Below are 24,913 nucleotides of genomic sequence, written 5' to 3'. Positions count from 1 at the left end.
TGAATATTACATGTTTTTTAATTCTTCACATTTTACACATAAAATCTGTGTCCATAAACCATCATTGGTTTGTCTACAAAAGAAAGTAAATATTAAAATCATATTAATGTTTAGTCACCAGCATAGCATATATATATGAAAAAAAAAATGTTTAAAAAACCATCATAGAAATATATTGTATAAATGATTGTCCTGGGGCAAGCTGAATCCCGCATCAATATGCAAGATTATATTGCTGCGTTGAAGACCCGACCCATTGGTGACATCGAACTGTTTACTGCTTTTTTGTCGGGTTTCCCAGTGTCTCTTTGACACAGTCCCTGTTTATTTTCTCTATCCAAACCATGCATGGATTTTTCTAATTTTTGAAGGCCATACAGTTGCTTATAATTACTCACATTCAATTCATTTGAACTTGGGTGGATAGTTCTCATTGGTATTCATACCGCATCTCCTTATTTGTGTAATATTGAGCTTTTGGCAATTTTATCTTCACTTTTTGTTTTAGTCTACATGATAAACTGTTAATCATGACGATTTGGTATTTTATGGCATTAGATTCACTGGTTGCTGCCTCATTTACACGTCTTTTCATTGATGCTGAATATATTGTTTAACTGTCTTTTGTTTTGCAGAAAATTGAATGTACAAATCATTTGGACCAATTAGTATAAAATCTTCTAGCATCTCCTAGATACACTTTGTTTGTTTTTCTTTGAAAGTGTACATCAGTCATCATTGTGTATCTCTCCTCCCCCCTTTTTTTTTACACACATAACAAGATTTAGATAGATACAACAAACATATCTTGGATGAAGATGATATTTCGGCGTCCTAGCAGTTTTCCATCAAGTATTTATAAAGTTAACGATACTACACATCAACCCAAAATGTATTTATAACGTATACGACTGATCGAGTGGTCCCAGTCAACATAACAATTGACCTTTATTGTATAATTATAAACTCGTTTTCGTTGCACGGACATGCATGAAAGAATATAACTACTACTTGCAATTTATGTTACAGTGTGTGTTGTTATAACATCTTACCAAGGTTGGATGTGCTGGTTTTTACTTCGCCTCCATGTCCATGTAAGCCATGCTGTATGGTGTTTTCCATGAATTGTATGTCGTCACAAAAATATATAAATAGCTTTAAACAACAATTGGTACACTCGGGCTTTTCAATAATATTATCGTAATGTCATTTCTTCCGAAGTCAATAACCAACTTCTTGGTTATTCGTCTTGGACATTATCTTTGACAACAAGCTAAAAAAGCCGATACTATTCCGAATGTCATAAATTACCATTTGTATATCACTTGTCATCCAGACGCTCTACTTTGAAAAATAAAGCGGCTGGATGATCGAGACTAGACACAGACAGGCTAAAAGTTAGAGTAACTTCCCTTTTATAACCACAAAACTGTTCCTCGACTTAATCGACACCGACAGAGGTAAACTTTTCATCGCCGGGAACCAGAGCATCGGTTCACAAAATCGAACATTTGTACGTACGAACAGAGATTGTATTGTATTGTCTCTGGTACAAATAACGCAAGATAATCGTTATCATTTGGGATATACTTCCATTTCTCTTAAGAATTGTAGAATTTTGTCATTAGGGCGTACTCGTAATTTGACCAAACGATATGTATAGACATTAGTAATCCTTGACTTGACGTTAAGATTTCATCAAGATTTGTTTTTCGCTGCGAGTGTGGAGGTCGTAAACGTAAACGTAATTAAGGGTGCTTTCTTACAGGGCCGCGTTACATATTTTGTGGATTTTTTTTGTAAGCTATATCTATGGCACGCCGTTTTTAAATTTATTCAAATTTGAAGATATCTTATTTATTTAACAAGATATCTTATTAAGTATTAAGATATCTTTAATTTTTATAAGATATCTTATTTAATTTTAAAATAAATAAGATATCTCTATTAGTTTATAAGATATCTCTATAAGTTAATAAGATATCTCTATTAATTAATAAGATATCTTATAAAGTATATAAGATATCTTACTTCTTTATAAAGATATCTTTTAAATACATACTTTATAAGATATCTTATTAATTAATAGAGATATCTTATAAACTAATAGAGATATCTTATTAACTTATGGAGATATCTTATATATTAAATAAGATATCTTTATAACCAATTAAATAAGATATCTCTATAAGTTAAAAAGATATCTCTAAAAGTTTATAAGATATCTCTATTAGTTTATAAGATATCTCTATAAGTTAATAAGATATCTCTATAAGTTAATAAGATATCTCTAAAAGTTTATAAGATATCTCTATTAGTTTATAAGATATCTCTATAAGTTAATAAGATATCTCTATTATTTAATAAGATATCTTATAAAGTATATAATATATCTTACTTTTTTATAAAGATATCTTTTAAATCGTACTTTATAAGATATCTTATTAATTAATAGAGATATCTTATAAACTAACAGAGATATCTTATTAATTAATAGAGATATCTTATAAACTAACAGATATATCTTATTAATTAATAGAGATATCTTATAAACTAACAGATATATCTTATTAATTAATAGAGATATCTTATTAACTTATAGAGATATCTTATAAACTAATAGAGATATCTTATAAACTAGTAGAGATATCTTATAAACTTTTAGAGATATCTTTTTAACTTATAGAGATATCTTTTATATTAAATAAGATATCTTTATAACCAATTAAATAAGATATCTCTATAAGTTAAAAAGATATCTCTAAAAGTTTATAAGATATCTCTATTAGTTTATAAGATATCTCTATAAGTTAATAAGATATCTCTAAAAGTTTATAAGATATCTCTATTAGTTTATAAGATATATCTATATCTCTATTGATTAATAAGATATCTTATAAAGTATATAAGATGATATCTTACTTCTTTATTAGGATATCTTTTAAATACATACTTTATAAGATATCTCATTAATTCATAGAGATATCTTATAAACTAATAGAGATATTTTATTAACTTATGGAGATATCTTATCAAGTAAATAAGATATCTTATAAATTAATAGAGATATCTTATATTTTAAATAATATATCTTATATATTTAATAAGATATCTTTATAAACATTTTAATAAGATATCTTATTTAATAAATCAGATATCTCAATTAATATATAAGATATCTCATTTTGTTATTAAGATATCTCAATTAGTTTATAAGATATCTTATTTAACTAAATAAGATATCTCGAAATTGAATAAATATAATAACGGCGTGCCATATTTATCTACTTGGTTATTTTTCTACTCTTTATTTTCTCTTCGTTTTTTTTTAGGGGGGTTGTTGTTTTATCATTAATAATTTTCATCGAGTGAGTCAGGCTTTTTTGTCGGCTTTTTTTTAGTCTCGATCCGTTTACAAGAAATCGGGAACAACTTTAAATGACTCAAATTCTTTTAGAGCTCAATTACAGTTTTAATTGAGGATATGTATGCATGATAAGAGTAGAGACATACTATAATACAATATGAGTAGAGACTATATATGTCTCTGTTTATAATAAGAGCAATTATTTCGTCCATGAAATTACAGATTCTGTATAGTCCGTGAAATTCTTCAGTAATATTTCAAAACTGCATGTAAATTGAAAGGATGTGAGATCTGGACATTTAGATGCATCAAGGTTTTGCCGCACTATACATAATTGGACCGTGACATGCATGACATAGGCGGATCAAGCCCCCCCCCCCCCCCCCTCTTTTCTGGAAAAAAATTGGTTGATTACATAGAAAAATCACTCAAGCATGACTGGAGCGGGCCGCCTCTTAGGGCAGTCAGTACCCCCTCTCCCGAGGTCTCTTTTCTGCTTCTTTTCTGGACCAATATATGTCTTAATCCCATGTGGTAAGTCATTACCCGTATCCATATGATAAACTTTATGTATATATAAGCTGGGAACTTCTAGGGGCTGGGCGCTGGGTCACTGAATCGCCAGTAGCACACGGTAGCAATGTTTATTTTACAATAAAACAGGGGCTGTCTTGTATGTAGGTAAAAGATCTACGTAGAGCTTATGTTTACAGCCGATTGCATTGAGTGTGTAGTTAAAGGTAATATCTTTGGTTAGCTTGCTTGCTAGCAAAACCGTGAAGTCATAATTAGGTCAGGCAAACAACACTCCTTTAAGAGTAGAGGCTGGTCCGGCAGATAACCAATCTATCTGTCTCACGTTAGGACTATACTACTTCGAAAGAAGGGTAGTATACCTAACCTTATTATGTCTTCATGGCTCAGCTTAAAAGCAAGCTAACCAAGGATTCTACCTTTCCTTACACACTCAATAAAATCGGCTGTGTTGTGCAGCAAACCAGCATTTTATAATATTTATATAATTATGATTATTAAGGATATATGTCTTAAATCTGATAAATATAATAAGACAGTTTTTACCCGTGTTTTCCCATAAAATATCGAATGGTGAGGATGTACAATACACAGACAAATAAACGAATATCGTACGAACATCTCGAGATTATGTCGTGTTATAGTAGTATCAGTGTTATTAAGTGGGTTCTGCAATTTACACAAATCTTTGATTTTCGAATTTAAAGGCAAAAAAATCATATCGTTTCCTTTATATATGTTCCATGCAAGAAATCAATAAAGCTTTCAATCATATTTAAGCTCGCATTACTATTAGGTAAACAGTTAATTGAGAATTGAGTTGATATATGGTCATACCTTTTCTATACCTAAAAAACGTTGTATTTTCATGTGATTCGTCCAGAGGTTATTTTTTCCGAAATAATAATAAGCATCTCTAGTCAAAATATGTTGGGTATATGGCATGAGACAGAAACTCAATGACACAATCAACGAAGTATCTATACAGTACCATACGTCAAGCTTCAGATCTAGAAGGGCTGACATCCCGAAAAAAACATGCTTTCCCCGAACCCGAAAAAATATCCATCGATTTAAATGTCCCGATAAGTGTATTAAAATCCTGAATTCCCGCTAAAATAAGGATCAACCCCGACATCCCAAACACATTACATTATGCCCTACAGTTCTGATTAGGCAATATCTTAATTGGCCAGAGTATATGATAATACGTTGTACGTTAATGATTTAAGGTGTAACTACTTTTCAATCTCGATCATATAGCAAGTTATTTGACATCTTCAACACCAACGGTGCTAGTGAATAAGGGTGGAGTTGGTTTTCTATCACTACCCTATCATTAGTGCATATTTAAACACTTGTTGAACACCCAAGCACCAATTTGATATAGTGATTAAAGGTGCTGAGGGAGTTCTATCACTATCCTATCACATAGGCATTTGAACTCTCACACAGAAATGGTAATTGCGTCGTTATTTCAGGCGTACTTTTTATGGCCCCGCAACGAAGTTGTCGGTGCCATATAGTTTTACCCTTGTCCGAAATTCCGTAATTCCGTCATTGATGATTTGTATGGGTACCTGACAACCAATTCAATCCTACTATACTGACATACTAAATAAATGGTGATTGGCAAATGATTTTTCTAGGTGAGTGATCATCTATCCTATTATACTGAAACACCAGTTGTGATTGTAGAGTGATTTGTATAGGTAGCTAACCATCTTGCCTATATAATACTGACCAACCAGCGATGATTGGTTAATGATTTGGATAGGTAGCTGACCATCTATCCTATAGCATACTGACAGACCAGTGGTGATTGGCTAGTGACATGTATAGGTAGCTGACCATCTATCCTATATCCTACTAACAGCCAGTGGTGATGGACTAGTGATTTGTATAGGTAGCTGACAATCTATCCTATATAATACTGACAGACCAGTGGTAATTGGAGTGATTTGTATAGGTAGCTGAAATCTTTCATTTATTATACTGACAGACCAGTGGTGATTAGTTAGTGATTTGTATAGGTAGTTGAAATCTTTCATTTATTATACTGACAGACCAGTGGTGATTGGTTAGTGATTTGTATAGGTAGCTGAAATCTTTCATTTATTATACTGACATACCAATGGTAATTGGCTAGTGATATGTATAGGTACAATATAGCTGACCATCTATCCTATATTATACTGACAGACCAGTGGTGATTGGTTAGTGAATTGTTTAGGTAGCTGGACATCTATCCTATATCATACTGACAGACCAGTGGTGATTGGTTAGTGATTTGTATAGATAGCTGGTCATCTATCCTATATAACACTGACAGACCAGTGGTGATTAGTTAGTGATTTGTATAGGTAGCTGACCCTCTTTCCTATATCATACTGACATACCATTTGTGATTGGTTAGTAATTTGTATTGATAGCTGACCATCTATCCTATATTATATTGACAGACCAGTGGTTATTGGTTAGTGATTTGTATAGGTAGCTGACAATCTATCCTATAATACTGACAGACCAGTGGTGATTTGCTTGTGATTTGTAAAGGTAGATTGTCATCTATGCTATATTATACTGACATACCAGTGGTGATAGGCTAGTGGTCTGTATAGCCTATAAGCTTACTATCTATCCTATATTATACTGATATACTAGTGGTGATTGGCTTGTGTTTTATATAGGTAACTGACCATCTATCCTGTATCATACTGACAGACCAGTGATGTTTGACTTGTATTTGTATAGGTAGCTGACCATCTATCATATATTATACTGACATACCAGTGGTGATTAGCTAGTGGTTTGTATAGGTAGCTGACCATCTATCCTATATAATACTGACAGACCAGTGGTGGTTGACTAGTGATGTGTATAGGTAGCTGACCATCTATCCTATAATACTGACAGACCAGTGGTGATTTGCTTGTGATTTGTAAAGGTAGATTGTCATCTATGCTATATTATACTGACATACCAGTGGTGATAGGCTAGTGGTCTGTGTAGCCTATAAGCTTACTATCTATCCTATATTCTACTGATATACTAGTGGTGATTGGCTTGTGTTTTATATAGGTAACTGACCATCTATCCTATATCATACTGACAGACCAGTGATGTTTGACTTGTATTTGTATAGGTAGCTGACCATCTATCATATATTATACTGACATACCAGTGGTGATTAGCTAGTGGTTTGTATAGGTAGCTGACCATCTATCCTATATAATACTGACAGACCAGTGGTGGTTGACTAGTGATGTGTATAGGTAGCTGACCATCTATCCTATAATACTGACAGACCAGTGGTGATTTGCTTGTGATTTGTTTAGGTAGATTGTCATCTATGCTATATTATACTGACATACCAGTGGTGATAGGCTAGTGGTCTGTATAGCCTATAAGCTTACTATCTATCCTATATTCTACTGATATACTAGTGGTGATTGGCTTGTGTTTTATATAGGTAACTGACCATCTATCCTATATCATACTGACAGACCAGTGATGTTTGACTTGTATTTGTATAGGTAGCTGACCATCTATCATATATTATACTGACATACCAGTGGTGATTAGCTAGTGGTTTGTATAGGTAGCTGAACATCTATCCTATATAATACTGACAGACCAGTGGTGGTTGACTAGTGATGTGTATAGGTCTAAGCTGACCATCTATCCTATATAATACTGAGACACCAGTGGTGATTGACTAGCGATTTATATGGTTAGCCGACCATCTTTTCTATAATATTCTGACAGTGGTGATTGTATAGGTTGGTCTATGTAGCTTTGAAGTCTCATCATTCTTGGCAGTAGATTATGGTTTGTACTGACAGTTGACCATATATGAGAACCATCTGAGCATATTGAAATCACAGAATAATGCCTCTTATAGGTACTGTGGATTCATCATTATTCTTTGTTTACCATTTTTCATATTTCGTGGGTAAGGTAAACCCAATTTTCATTGTTCTATAAAGTATACATTTTCTATAAGCTTGTATGTAGATATTGGCAAAACCATGAAAACAGAAGTTTTCCTCAATCCACGAAAATTGGTGCTCCTGAAAATAATGAACATATATATTTGTTTTTTGTTCATCATAAATCAGGCTGTTAGTTTTCTCTTTTGAATTGCTTTACATTTATCATTTGGGAGAGTTTTATAACTGGCTATGTGTTATTGGTTTTGCTCATTGATGAAGGTGGTACAGTGACCTGCATTGGCTAATTTCTACATCATTGGTCTCTTGTGGAGAGTTGTCATATAGTTTTACCCTTGTCAGAAATTCCGAAATTCTGATATTCCGAAATTCCGCAATTCCGTCATTCTGTCATTCTGCAACAGACCATTATACGGTGTTTTTTTTTCTAAACGCCTTCAGATATTGGAATGATTTTTGGTATGTGAGTTAACCATTATGAGTTACAGATCAAGTTTAAGTTTCGTTCCCCTACACCAATATTTGCCGAAATTACAGACTTTGGACTTTGAGAAATTGTTGAAAATCACAGTTATACAGACTTTTTTTCTAAACGCCTTCAGATATTGGGCTGATTTTTGATATGTGAGTTACAAATGTAACCATGATGAGTTACAGATCAAGCATATGTTTTGTTCCGCTTCGCTAATTTTTGCTGAAATTACAGGCATTGGACTTTGATAAATTATTGAAAACCATAGTTATACGGATTTTTTTTTCTATACCCCTCCAGATTTTGAGCTGATTTTTGATATGTGAGACTACCATCATGTTTGTGTCCACATGTGTTACTGAAATTGCAGATTTTTCAACTTTTTTGGACATTCGTGTCGCTTTGACACATCTATTTTTTTTTATCAATATCCCTTTACTTGGACATTGAACCCCCACACACCTACATAAAACGGACCAGTGGTGATAACCTATTGATTTGTATCGGTTGCGGATTATCTATCCAATATAAACAGACTAATGATGATAAGGTAGTGATTTGTATGGGTACCTGACCACCAATCCTACTATACTGACACCCGTGGTGGTCGACTAATGATTTGTATGGGTACCTGACAACCAATCCTACTATACTGACATACTAAATAAATGGTGATTGGCAAGTGATTTTTCTAGGTGAGTGATCATCTATCCTATATTATACTGAAACACCAGTGGTGATTGTAGAGTGATTTTTCTAGGTGAGTGATCATCTATCCTATATTATACTGAAACACCAGTGGTGATTGTAGAGTGATTTGTATAGGTAGCTAACCATCTTGCCTATATAATACTGACCAACCAGCGATGATTGGTTAATGATTTGTATAGGTAGCTGACCATCTATCCTATATCATACTGACAGACAAGTGGTAATTGGCTAGTGACATGTATAGGTAGCTGGACATCTATCCTATATCATACTGACAGACCAGTGGTGATTGGTTAGTGATTTGTATAGGTAACTGACCATCTATCCTTTATTATACCGACAAACCAGTGATGATTGGTTAGTGATTTGTATAGATAGCTGACAATCTATCCTATATAACACTGACAGACAAGTGGTTATTGGTTATTGATTTGTATAAGTAGCTGACAATCTATCCTATAATGCTGAGACCAGTGGTGATTTGCTTGATTTGTAAAGGTAGATTGTCATCTATGCTATATTATACTGACAGACCAGTGGGGATTGGCTAATGATTCGTATAGGTATCCAAACATCTATCCTTTATTATAGTACTGACATACCATTGGTGATAGGCTAGTGGTCTGTATAGCCTATAGGTAGCTTGTGTTTTATATAGGTAACTGACCATCTATCCTATAATACTGACAGACCAGTGGTGATTTGCTTGTGATTTGTAAAGGTAGATTGTCATCTATGCTATATTATACTGACATACCAGTGGTGATAGGCTAGTGGTCTGTATAGCCTATAAGCTTACTATCTATCCTATATTGTACTGATATACTAGTGGTGATTGGCTTGTGTTTTATATAGGTAACTGACCATCTATCCTGTATCATACTGACAGACCAGTGAGGTTTGACTTGTATTTGTATAGGTAGCTGACCATCTATCATATATTATACTGACATACCAGTGGTGATTAGCTAGTGGTTTGTATAGGTAGCTGACCATCTATCCTATATAATACTGACAGACCAGTGGTGGTTGACTAGTGATGTGCATAGGTAGCTGACCATCTATCCTATAATACTGACAGACCAGTGGTGATTTGCTTGTGATTTGTAAAGGTAGATTGTCATCTATGCTATATTATACTGACATACCAGTGGTGATAGGCTAGTGGTCTGTATAGCCTATAAGCTTACTATCTATCCTATATTCTACTGATATACTAGTGGTGATTGGCTTGTGTTTTATATAGGTAACTGACCATCTATCCTATATCATACTGACAGACCAGTGATGTTTGACTTGTATTTGTATAGGTAGCTGACCATCTATCATATATTATACTGACATACCAGTGGTGATTAGCTAGTGGTTTGTATAGGTAGCTGACCATCTATCCTATATAATACTGACAGACCAGTGGTGGTTGACTAGTGATGTGTATAGGTAGCTGACCATCTATCCTATAATACTGACAGACCAGTGGTGATTTGCTTGTGATTTGTAAAGGTAGATTGTCATCTATGCTATATTATACTGACATACCAGTGGTGATAGGCTAGTGGTCTGTATAGCCTATAAGATTACTATCTATCCTATATTCTACTGATATACTAGTGGTGATTGGCTTGTGTTTTATATAGGTAACTGACCATCTATCCTATATCATACTGACAGACCAGTGATGTTTGACTTGTATTTGTATAGGTAGCTGACCATCTATCATATATTATACTGACATACCAGTGGTGATTAGCTAGTGGTTTGTATAGGTAGCTGAACATCTATCCTATATAATACTGACAGACCAGTGGTGGTTGACTAGTGATGTGTATAGGTCTAAGCTGACCATCTATCCTATATAATACTGAGACACCAGTGGTGATTGACTAGCGATTTATATGGTTAGCCGACCATCTTTTCTATAATATTCTGACAGTGGTGATTGTATAGGTTGGTCTATGTAGCTTTGAAGTCTCATCATTCTTGGCAGTAGATTATGGTTTGTACTGACAGTTGACCATATATGAGAACCATCTGAGCATATTGAAATCACAGAATAATGCCTCTTATAGGTACTGTGGATTCATCATTATTCTTTGTTTACCATTTTTCATATTTCGTGGGTAAGGTAAACCCAATTTTCATTGTTCTATAAAGTATACATTTTCTATAAGCTTGTATGTAGATATTGGCAAAACCATGAAAACAGAAGTTTTCCTCAATCCACGAAAATTGGTGCTCCTGAAAATAATGAACATATATATTTGTTTTTTGTTCATCATAAATCAGGCTGTTAGTTTTCTCTTTTGAATTGCTTTACATTTATCATTTGGGAGAGTTTTATAACTGGCTATGTGTTATTGGTTTTGCTCATTGATGAAGGTGGTACAGTGACCTGCATTGGCTAATTTCTACATCATTGGTCTCTTGTGGAGAGTTGTCATATAGTTTTACCCTTGTCAGAAATTCCGAAATTCTGATATTCCGAAATTCCGCAATTCCGTCATTCTGTCATTCTGCAACAAACCATTATACGGTGTTTTTTTTTCTAAACGCCTTCAGATATTGGAATGATTTTTGGTATGTGAGTTAACCATTATGAGTTACAGATCAAGTTTAAGTTTCGTTCCCCTACACCAATATTTGCCGAAATTACAGACTTTGGACTTTGAGAAATTGTTGAAAATCACAGTTATACAGACTTTTTTTCTAAACGCCTTCAGATATTGGGCTGATTTTTGATATGTGAGTTACAAATGTAACCATGATGAGTTACAGATCAAGCATATGTTTTGTTCCGCTTCGCTAATTTTTGCTGAAATTACAGGCATTGGACTTTGATAAATTATTGAAAACCATAGTTATACGGATTTTTTTTTCTATACCCCTCCAGATTTTGAGCTGATTTTTGATATGTGAGACTACCATCATGTTTGTGTCCACATGTGTTACTGAAATTGCAGATTTTTCAACTTTTTTGGACGGGCCATTCGTGTCGCTTTGACACATCTATTTTTTTTTATCAATATCCCTTTACTTGGACATTGAACCCCCACACACCTACATAAAACGGACCAGTGGTGATAACCTATTGATTTGTATCGGTTGCGGATTATCTATCCAATATAAACAGACTAATGATGATAAGGTAGTGATTTGTATGGGTACCTGACCACCAATCCTACTATACTGACAGACCCGTGGTGGTCGACTAATGATTTGTATGGGTACCTGACAACCAATCCTACTATACTGACATACTAAATAAATGGTGATTGGCAAGTGATTTTTCTAGGTGAGTGATCATCTATCCTATATTATACTGAAACACCAGTGGTGATTGTAGAGTGATTTGTATAGGTAGCTTACCATCTTGCCTATATAATACTGACCAACCAGCGATGATTGGTTAATGATTTGTATAGGTAGCTGACCATCTATCCTATATCATACTGACAGACAAGTGGTAATTGGCTAGTGACATGTATAGGTAGCTGGACATCTATCCTATATCATACTGACAGACCAGTGGTGATTGGTTAGTGATTTGTATAGGTAACTGACCATCTATCCTTTATTATACCGACAAACCAGTGATGATTGGTTAGTATTTTTGCAAATGTTCAGTCAAACTCAAGGTTTCAGTTATGTGAAGAATACTACTGTGTGGGGTTTAAAAATTATTGAATTGAGAAATTTTAAACAAGAGCTAAAATTGACTTGAGTTATACGATTATTAAATTCAAATTCAAAGTTGATCAAATTATTTACTTCTACACAAGAATATAAATTTTACAGAGTTTGATTATTTTGGTTCATCTTAAAAGTTGGATAAAAAAAATTGGAAAGAAGTTGTTTCAGCCTGGCAAAATATGTCAATACTCCGACATCCTTGTTATTTAACGAAACCACTCGACATCAACATGGAATAATGAGCACTTTAAAGTTTATGATATATCTTTTATTATAAAAGTTGAGCGCAACATGGTGTATGGACTGTAACTGACATATTTGAAGAGCTAGGAAGTAGTCTTATCAAAAAAAAATTAAACCTGTACTTCTTCAGTTTTATAGTATTATACTAGCATTAAAAATTGTTACCATCCATAAGACCGACCACTAAAAGGGAGAAAAAAAAAACACCAACAAAATCTTTTGCATTTTTATCTGAATACCCTTTTCAACTCAGGAGAAAGGTTCAATGGTTCATTCAACCTATGCCAACATTTTGAAATTTAGGTATAAAATTGAATGAAAAAATGTTGGCATAGGTTGAATAATTTTTTACAGATTAAGTGTTATAAAAACATAAATTGATTAGGGGCTAATCAATTTACAACCAGTTTAAACCTACCGTTAAAGTATACTTTATATACAGTTTCTTTTACAAGTACAATGTATTAGTGAAAATGTAGATATTGTGTGTGTTGAGGATCTCTATTTCATACAGTAATTAGTTTAAAATAAATATAATGAAATAATGGAGGGAAAAGGATTTATGATTCTTTATTAAAGAAAAAATCATCTAGTCATAATAAATGACTATCAGTGTCATTCTCATGAATAATATAAAAAATATATGATAAAAATATTAAATTTTTAATATATATTAAAAATAGATTCCTTCAAATACAATGACATGATGTACAACACTATTGAAACTGGTGTATTTCATAATTACTGACTTATTTAAAATATCTATATTAAATGTTCTCTATTAAATCCAACACATACAGAGAATAAGACAATTTAAATAATATGACTGTCTTAAAAGTCATACTATAAGATATAAGATATGATGCTGCATCTGCACAATATAATGGTGTCATGTTGTTATCCTTGAGTCTCTGGGTCCAGTTTCGCAAATCTATCTCAGGAGTAAGACATATCTTAGGCCACGTTCACTTGTATTTGTAGTGTTTGTATTTTTATCCATCTGATGAGTTAAGCCTTTTTCAACTGATTTTTATAGTTCGTTCTACTGTTGTACTGTAACACCACTGTCCCAGGTTAGAGGAAAGGTTTGGATCCCGATAACATGTTCAACCCCAACACATGTATGTGCTTGTCCCAAGTCAGGAGCCTTTAATTTAGTGGTTGTTGTTTGTTTATGTGTTATTTGTATATTTTGTTGCTTGTTGAAATCTGCTTCATTTTAAATACAACAAAATGCTGATAAAAATTATCATATAAATTTGCACAAATGAAAAAGCTTTTTAACTCTTTTATCTCAAGAATTGTTATATTTAAGTGTTTATTCTCGAAATTTAGTCTATTTTTTAATAATTAATTTAATATAAATTTCAACACAATCTTGCCTTTATCAAGGGATCTATTTAACAATTTTTGTAATTTTTTTTTTATCTTTTTTTAATAATTCCATTTTACTACGACTCAATTTTGCAAATGCTTTATTTTTGGTATTGAATTTTAAATGAGTAATATTCAATGCTTAAATATACTGATTGTATTTTACCTTTAATTAATTAATAATTATTATAACAACACCTATTGTGTTTTGTTTGTGGGCATAGGTTGAATATATTTTTATCAAATGTTGGCATAGGTTGAAGACACCGGTTCAATTTACATGTGAAATATTTTGAAACAAAGTACAACAAAAATGGGAGATATCATTAAATGAAGTTGTTTGGGGAAGGAAAAATACATTTATGTTAATAGGTTTTCAAACAATACCAAACTCTATTGGTTTCAATATACCGAATAATCACCGTTTTGGGGATCAAATATTTTACTTTTCAAAATGAATCTTGTACATTATGATTGATACATTTTGCAAGGGAGACCCAGAACATATATACCACTTACTGTGGGTTGTAATTTGTACCAGATACCTGGCTGACACCATGTGAATGCTTTGATATTTGACGCAACATATGATTGAAATTCCACTATATGTGGATATCGTTATTTTTGGCCTCTATGAAAATTATAAACTTAATTTTATGATTATTTGTTTACAGATCATCTGTTTATACACTCGAATACATAAATAGTTAGATATTAAAAGAAACAGGATACATTGCAGATGGATTTATTTCAACCCAGGGTAATTTTTAAAAGGGTTTCAATATTTATCAGTATATATCATGATAAATATTATAACAGCTTCATATATGTATATTTTCAGGTTCTAAATACATCCGGCATATCGCATTCAGAACACGTAACTACATTATTCATGTTTAAAGTTGCAATTTTATCAATTTTTACAAATTTTGTGTATGTATCCACAGCGTACTTAACTAAATTTAAAACTTAAAATCTATCAAGTTGAAAGTGTAGCTACAAAATACAAGGCAAATCTATTATAGTAAATCCTATTTATTAGTCATTCACGGGAATAAATAGTATTAAATTAACCTTTTGTTTATGACTGTCCTTAGATTTAATTTTTTTTTTAAACCCATTATTTTCGACGCCTGTACATTTTGTTATATATGGATATGAAAATTGATCAACGGCAATAAATATTAAACTTCGATTTTATAAATACATAAAAGAAGGGAAAAAAAAGTATGCTTCATTTTCAATAAATACATTTGTTAAAATATATATGACGTATATCTTTAAAAACATTATATTGATATTGAAATTCAGCAAGATTTCTCTTTTAAAGGTTATATGATCTGATTGAAACAGGGCGCGAAAAGCTTAATTTGACATGTAATTGACTCTTTCATTTTTTTCTCGATCTTCATAAATAAACTTTGCATTAATTATTTAAAACATTCTCTGTATATCATTTACGCGAAGCTTTACTCGTTCTGTTAATTAACTGCACATGTAAATTTGTAAGTCAACAAATATTCTAAAAACGTAAAAAAATTTAAAAAAAATTGACATTAATGTCTATTATATTGTGCATTTAAAAGTGACAGTTATGAATATGTATCACTGCAAAAAATACGAACAATAACCGCAATATTGGGCTGTTGTAACACAATCGTGATGGGAAAAAAATCTATCCTATTGTTACGTTTTATGAACCAAAACAAGAATATAGGGCTTCTCATCTAACCCAGGACGGTTGTATATGTTACTTAGACAAGTTCAGTATACGTCCTTGATCTGCAATATAAATAGTAAGAGGGGCAGATAAAAGCATGTGTAAAAAACGCGTCAATGAGACAGCAACCGAACAACTAAAAAAAAACTAAAAAGATAAAACGAAGCGTTGTAAGTCAGATTGTTATTAGGTACTGTACAGCTACAGCAAGTAATAATTTTCTTGTGTACGGTACACTGAGCGCTGTAAGTCAGAATGTTGTTTGGTACTGTACAGCTATAGCAAGTAATAATTTTCTTGTGTACGGTATACTGAGCTTGTAAGTTAGAATGTTATTTGGTACTGTACAGCTACAGCAAGTAATAATTTTCTTGTGTACGATACACACAGTAAGTAAGAAAATACAAATCACTAGCATGTTATAGACGTCAACGTTGGACCTCTACACGCTGCCTTCTAACAGTATTGCACTAACTTTTGATCAGCTGACCATATTACAACAATGAACAGTTTGTAAATAGGGGTAAAACATCATTAAAAACTAGATATAACTGGTAATATCTGGGAAGTTTCAGGAATTAATTAAGTCAGTGCTTTGGGATTTACATGTAATTCCAAAATTTTAAGTAATTATGTGTAATTTCTGATTTCACCTATTTACTGTAATATATCCATCATATGTGTCTCTGGAATTTTCTTGTGAACGCTAAAGTAACTAAAAGTATTCTTGTGTACGGATTGTTAAAGTTTTTATGTATCAAACCTTACATTCAGTGATCATTCTCTAAATATGTTGCAAATTATTCGAAGGCTCTGTTCATGTTTTTTTTTATTATATATTCTGTGAACTTTCCGCGATAGACTGACTTTTATAGGCTTTTGCTCAAAGAATTTTGCACCCTTAATCGGTCAAATGCTTATAGGAGCTGAATTTAAGTCAAGACTGATTCCAACGATTAAGTGGATATAACTTGAAATTTCGGTTTTACAGTCGACACGGTGCTATATATAACTCCTTTTCTTATTCCATATTTTCTCTTTATTGAACGTACTAACAAGTTTAACTATCTTACTTGTGAGAAACTACGGAGATGACCCAGTACTCCTTACTGAAAAGTAAAATCACAAAAATACTGAACTTAGAGGAAGATCAATTGGGAAAGTCCATAATCACATGGCAAAATCAAATAACAAAACGCATCAAAAACGAATGGACAAGAACTGTCATATTCCTGACTTGGTACAGGCATTTTCAAATGTAGAAAATGGTGGATTAAACCTGGTTCTATAGCGCTAACCCTCTCACTTTTGTAATGACAGTCTCATCAATTTCCGATATTTTTACATTGATGCGTTAAATAAACAGACACAATAAATACTGAAGGCTTGACGGTTGCCCATCATTGCTTACATCCACTCCATTTAAATTTTGGTGGAGAGTCATCTCATTAGAAATATATCATTTCACCTTATTTTTACAGAACTGACTGAAGAGTTTGTTGAATAGCAATAGTCATTCATAATTCAAAAATAAGAATAAACAATCGCAGTGTGGTTGATCATTAATTACTGTCCTCCAAAAGCACCATCCCCTCCCCCCCCCCTTTTTTTTAGGTATGTTCATAAAAGGTTTGATAGTAATATACAGACTATGAAAATATGGTCCAGGGTAGGTGATCTTTGTCAAGTAATGTGACATAAATTACACAAATTATGTTGTTTAACCGGACGGCATTAAAGGGGCACTAGCTGTCAAATTCATTGTAACCGATTTGACTCAAATTCTCATATTTGGTTTATAACAATGTAAAACATTTATCCAAACTATCAAAAGTCTAAAATAAACAGTTTACAGAGCATGGGGTAGATAATATATAGGTTCGTTTCGTGTGTATTTTAGTCCAGACGCCATCTAATTAACTATCGATTTGACCTCAGATGACCATATAAGCGATGTAAACAAAAATAAAGATACGAATAGATTAAACCAACAAAATTAAAGGAAATAGATTGCTAAAAGCAAATTATTATTTCATTATTCCAATTTGATTAATGATTGATCTAAAAAAAAATCATACTTATTTTTTTTATATTTATCGTAGCTAGTGCCCCTTTAAGAAAGAAACAAAGAATCTTTCAGAAAAGAAGAAACATGCGAAGTCACAAAAAACTTAAATACCTATTAAAGTTCAATATCTGGGAGAAACTTGTCAGGGAGACATGAACATTCTGACTAAAATGCTTGTCACATCACGAAAACGTCATATCGATCGAGGAAACATGAATACAAGATCAAGGTTAGGTGTTTGCTCGTACATGGATATAATATAAAGGTCAGGTGTTCCTGTATTTCTGATATTTGGATTTGATACTCACTCAAAAACTCTCAAAAGGCCTATTGTCTTAGTCATGAAAATTGTGCATCATTTTATTAAATAGTAATTGTATCATAAAAATGAGGTCGTTGACAACCGGAACCTGCAGATCATAACACATCTTTATGAACCTTTCCAATAAATGTAAATCTTTATAGGCTTTATACAAGAACTGAATAACAAACCGGATTTGCATATATGATTTGTATTGCCTTCAGAGAGTTGTGTTGCAACCACAGGACAAAACGCCAAATTATCTGCTAAATTCGTGAAAACACTAGCTTAAAAAAAAATCAGAAGATGATCAATCAGAAAAGTGCTGTCCCGATTTCATACCAAACATATTATACATGTATGGCTCTGTTCATACTGACAAAATATTAAAATCTAATAAAAATGTATGTCTTGCTCTTAGATTAATTTTTGTTTTTATTACAGTAAGTATGCCATGCTCCTTCCCTAAGTTTTCCATCAAATGATGGACATTCTCAAAGTCATATCCTGGAATCAATCTTACTCCTTTAATCTGCAGTTATGTGGAAAATTTAGGAAATATTCTGAAAAGAGTGGAGATGTTTCATGCTGTATCATTAAATTATTGTATCAGGAGAAAGACATTGATAGGAAAGTGAATTTGCACATTGTTTGATATGACTCTTACAAGTATGTAGTCATGGTATTACATAGAGTGAACCAGGATCCAGTTCATCCTTGGTTTTTGTATTGAATTTCTCTTTAGTTAGTGTTGATGTAGTGTAATTGGGATTTCCAAGTGATTATAAAAAATAAGTAAATTTGACCATTCTGATACCATGAAAGAAGCATGATATTGTAAATTATCATTAATTATTTTAAAATTACACAGAACACAAATGGATATAGGAAGGTGAAATTTACAGACTTCTCAAGTCTTGCAAGTGGAAGATATGAACCATTTGTCTTTGCCTTGTCAATGTTATGTGACACCAATCCCACTAAACTGGTCTTTTGTTGTATTTCTGTCAAGTTGGTGTCATTTCAGCAATGTTTTTTAAACATTTTCATCAAGCTGCAGGTTTGGGTAGTTATTAAACCAGGTTCAACCTACTATTTTTAATAAAATGTCCTACACCAAGTCAGGAAAATGGCTGTTGTTATCAAATACATTAGTTCAGGTTTTTTGTTGCATGATGGTGTTCTTGTTGTTACCTTGTTTTCCTCTTATAGCTGATGAGAATCCCTCAGTTTGAGTCTGTTACAGGGAACACCGGTATACAATTGTTGCCTTTATTTTCTTACTTTATAAGTACAGATTACAGTCACATGTAGCATTCATGCATGTTACTAGACTTGTGTGAATCTGAAAGAACAGGGACATTTTCCAAAATAAGAAATTATACCTGATTAAGCCATAACTATAAAATTCTGGTCTGTTAAATTCAAAGCTGTGATAACTTTAAATTTAACAGACTAGTATGTTAAGGACATAAAAAACAAGAGTACACAAGCTGAAATGTCTCGCTTTCTTTACTTATCATTGATATTAATTGGAAAGTCCCAGTAAATATAGAGCTTAATTACAACTTTCACATAAACTTAACATTAACCAAGAAAACTAAACATTGACCAATGAACCATAAAAATGAGACCAAGGTCAGATGAACCATGACAGGCAGGCATGTTCAGCTAACAATTCTTCCATACAACAAATATGGTTGACCTACTGCTTATAGTTTAAGAAAAACAGACCAAAACACAAAAACTTAACGCTGAGTGATGAACCGTTAAAATGAGGTCAAGGTCAAATAAAACCTGCGCGACTGACATATAGATCATAAAATATTTCCATACATCAAATATAGTTCACCTATTGCATATTGTATTAGAAAAAAAAACAACCCTCAAAAACTTAACTGTGACCACTGAACCATGAAAATGAGGTCAAGGTCAGATGACACATGCCAGCTAGACATGTACATCTTACAATCATTCCATACACCAAATATAGTAGACCTATTGCATACAGTATAAGAAAAACAGACCAAAACACAAAAAACTTAACTATAACTGCTGAACCATGAAAATGAGGTCAAGGTCAGATGACACCTGCCAGTTGGACATGTATACCTTACAGTGCTTCCATACACCGAATATACTAGACCTATTGCTTATAGTATTTGAGATATGGACTTGACCACCAAAACTTAACCTTATTCACTGATCCATGAAATGAGGTCGACGTCAAGTGAAAACTGTCTGACAGGCATGAGGACCTTGCAAGGTATGCACATACCAAATATAGTTATCCTATTACTTATTATAAGAGAGAATTTAACATTACAAAAAATCTTATCTTTTTTTCAAGTAATCACTGAACCATGAAAATGAGGTCAAGGTCATTGGACATGTGACTGACGGAAACTTCGTAACATGAGGCATCCCTATGTCAAGCTTTCTGCGACAAAAGTCGCAGGCTCGACAAAAACCTGAAACCTTTGGAGTCAAAGAAATATTAAACAAGTTGATGCAAAGACCATATCATTAACACAAGCTTTGAACTTTCTGCGAAGAATTGCAATGAAGAAATTTCTCTGTTGTAAGTTCTGACTGGTGTGATGTCAACCATTCATGTATACAACCATACTTGCAATGCACAAAATCAGTTTTTTTAATCTTTAAACATTCATTTTTGTACACCTGTTCAAGTGTCCTATTCTTGAACTGTTCTAAAAACCATGGCATTTCTACTTGAGAACATTGAACTGAAACTAAAAGGAAACTCTGAAAAGATCTAATAACTTAAAGGGTTTGATTCCACAGTAATAGATACATGCTTAAATCATGAGTATAGGGCTAGAGCATCTCATATAGTGATAAATTGGCAACTTCTATAATTTTTCAGTTTTATCTATAAAAATAATACATTGTTATATTCAATGAAAAACAAACACAAGAATAACATTTTTTTAAATAACAGATAGATTTTACAAAGTTCAAAACATGAAATAATTCTAAAGCAACTAAGCAAGGAGTTTATTCTATAATGCATATCAAATTGGTTCAGTTTTCATATTCAAATCAACCAAATAATATTTAAAAAATGCAAAAAGAAGAAATACCCTGAATTTGTGATATGAATTTATGTATTTGGGCCTTTTTCAAAAAATGTGGATTTTCTTGTACAATCAATATTTCTAAAAAAGTGTAAATATTTTTATCCAATTTTTAGATACACAATTTAGTTTTTGGTGTGTGTAACAAGTTTTAGCAAATTCAGTATGAAATTTAGCTACAGAAATTGCTTCCAGTGGGTTTCAAAGGGTCCAAAAACCCCAAAATTGCTTGTACGAAATTGAAAAACTAGTCTTTTTTAAATGCTGGTTTTAATACCCAGCGGAAATTATTATTTTTCTTTTGTTATTATAAATATATAGGTATTACTGCAGGTATGTATACACATATACAGGGAATTATTAGATTTTATTAGCATTTTTTTTTACTTTTCATTTCGTACTTAAAAAAATGTCAACTACATAACACAAATGAAATAATGTTGCCAATAAACAACTGATTATATCCCTTGTAACTAAGGAAGTGCTCTTTACTTAATCTTCATCCTCTGATGACGTGCTTAAAGTTACAGGATGACATCATGGATTCATTTCATTATAGATTAGTTTTGGTGAGTACAAATTACTCCGTAATTTTATTCTATGTCAACTTTGTAACGGCAAAAACATTGATAAATTTTGGCATAAATATTTTTTTTTTACATAAATCATTCAAAGTCTATAATACTGACTCTAATTCAATAAAAACCATTTATCTGTTAGTATTAGGGTCAAGAAAAACATCCAAAAACCACAAATAGGTCAACTACATAACGGTCAACTACATAACGCATTGAATCGTTATGTAGTTGACAAAAAGCGTTATGTAGTTGACAATGCTGAATTAAATTCACTTTAAAATATGTTTCTAAAAAGTGTTATTTTAACATGTTTAACTGTTTTGAAAAAAGTGTGATGATTTTTATGGAAGTATATATCAAGCAAAATGTAAATATTATTAAAACAAAATTAGGGACCGAAACTAAATCCGTTATGTAGTTGACATATGTCCCATACTTGTTTCTATGTTATTTTTTAAAATATTTTTGTAGTAGCATTTAAGATTGCATATTTTTATTTCAGGTTGTATTGTTGTTAAACTATTCAATTTCATATATTAAAGTTGAAAATTGAAAAAAAAATTATTGTAATTTCACAACTGAAATATCCACATTTTTTGAAAATGACCCCTTTACAGATTACTGGCATTGAAACACAAATAACTATATATATATGTGTATATAATATATTATGACTATGGTACTTAGATTGCCTATATATATTAGGATTTCAACATAAGGATAAGCTGTATACAGAATTTACCATATTTCAATATAACAAACTTGGTGATGAGAACCTGATTTATTCAAGATTAATTGTTTCAGAAAAAAATGTACTGTATAAAAGTTTCATAATCTAAATTTTTGTTATGTAAACCTTTACAGAACAAATAAAGTATTGTTCTTTCTGATAACCTTTCATGTTCAACTAAAGAGATTTCTTCTGTTGGAATTGAACAGTACTGTTCAACTTGAATGTTTATATTCTTTCAATGCATCAAATGAGAAAAAAATGATTGAATTAAGGGATGCAGTATTTAACAGAGAAACTCCTTCCTGTTTGATGGAAACTGTATCAAATTATTGACATGATTCTAAGCTCATTTTTATTTATTTTTACGACAGGTAATACACTATTTCATTAAAGGGAATCTACATTTGAAATCAGTTACCCTACTACACTCAGCATATATACTCTTCAAACTTATCAGTTTCTTTAAAATGGAAAATCTTGAAACTTGCTTTGAATAAATCAAAAATAGTGTTCTATTCATTTTCTATGTTTTTATAAAAATATATTGGTAATATCACAGCAAAAAATTGTCAGGAAATCCTTACACTACCAATCAATCATAATATGTACTTTCAGCAGAAATATATAAATAATAGAATATATAAAAATAAAGTTCGATAAAAATTCATTTAGCACTTTAGAGTAAACTAACAAATAGTTGCACCAACAAAAAACTTAACTTTGTAATAATATTTACACTCAACCTCATGTAAACAATTAGGAATGCACTACCTTTTATCATATACAGCAAATATTTAGACAGGAAAAAATTCAAGTGTCCATTCACAAGGCCACAATTAAAAATATTTTGGTTTGCCCAAACCCTACCCAATGGTTGAGACAGTGGGTAGGTAGGTAGGCAATTTTTATTTTTTTTTCAAAAATAGAAATTGAAGTATCAGGTGTTTATTAGTCTTCATGCCTGTCTGATTAAAAAAAAAACTGCTTCAAATCAGGCCAATAAAAGAATTTGAGTAGGCAGCTTTTTTCTGGGTAGATAGCATTTGGGCAAACAAACCTATTCTTTTTTATGGCCCGATATGAGCTGCTTCTGATAGACATTGGCCTTATGCAAATGAGTATCAACACATATGTTAACTTATTTTGGGTTAAAAACCTTTATTCAAAGTCTTTAACTGTTTGAAAATGGAGTTGATACAAGAACCACACAAAATGGACCAAAATTTGTCTTTTATTTCATAATTGAAATTTCCAGTCCTATAAATGTACATGTATACGTGCACTTGCATAAGATAAATTTCTATCTGATGCAGCTCATACAGTGATAACCAAGAAATTTTGGATATTTCTGATAAATCTCTGCCTGTAACATTCAGTCAACCAAACGCAGTCTTAAACAGATGTTATTACAGAACAGTCTATATGTTTTTAATCAGATCTGCCATCCTACAATTACTACACAAATATATCACTTCTATTAAATAATCTCTGATTAAATTATCTATAAATTATAATCACAATATATAATGCCTTAGAAAAACATTACAAACACCTATAACACACAACTCTTAAATACATTACATGTGTACAATGGAGTGTCATAAGAACAGAATACAAATTATTATAATTTTGATGCTTTTGATACCAAATTGCAGTTATATGGAATTATCACAGATTTTGTTCAAATGTTTTTAATAGATGTCATGGTCTTAAAGAAAAAGACTGCATGCATGTATCTTTTATTGCGAATGAAAAATAACTTTGAATGAGTTAGTGTTTACCTGGCCACTTAGATTTTTGCCAATTTAATTTTTCCATTGAATAAATACAATATTTGGTTTTCTATAAAGTTCATTTAAAGGAAACTTCATATTTTTCAGAACCAATCATTCACTGATATTTTAAATATTATTAAAACTGTAAAGAACAAGGTATAAAAAATAATTATGTCTATAAAAAATTCAAAGACACATTTTAGTTTTGTCATTGTCTATTAACACTGCCTAAACAGTAAATGATGTAAAACAGTCAAAATTTGGTCACAGTCATTTTGAATTTAGCGCAATGTAGA

General features: G+C 31.9%; 1 long non-coding RNA gene across 1 annotated transcript; it reads right to left on the bottom strand.

Moving 5' to 3' along the window:
• Positions 1-1,792, bottom strand: LOC139522493 (uncharacterized). Its single transcript, XR_011664445.1, has 2 exons — positions 1,053-1,792; positions 1-73 (listed from the first exon to the last, which is right to left on the bottom strand). It is a non-coding gene; the product is annotated as an uncharacterized lncRNA (long non-coding RNA).
• Between the last annotated feature and the right edge of the window lie 23,121 nt (positions 1,793-24,913).

This window comes from Mytilus edulis, chromosome 5, assembly GCF_963676685.1.
Source record: "Mytilus edulis chromosome 5, xbMytEdul2.2, whole genome shotgun sequence".
NCBI classification, from domain to species: domain Eukaryota; kingdom Metazoa; phylum Mollusca; class Bivalvia; order Mytilida; family Mytilidae; genus Mytilus; species Mytilus edulis.
Note: the sequence above shows the minus strand (reverse complement) of the source record. Positions and strands in the feature narration are given on the sequence as shown.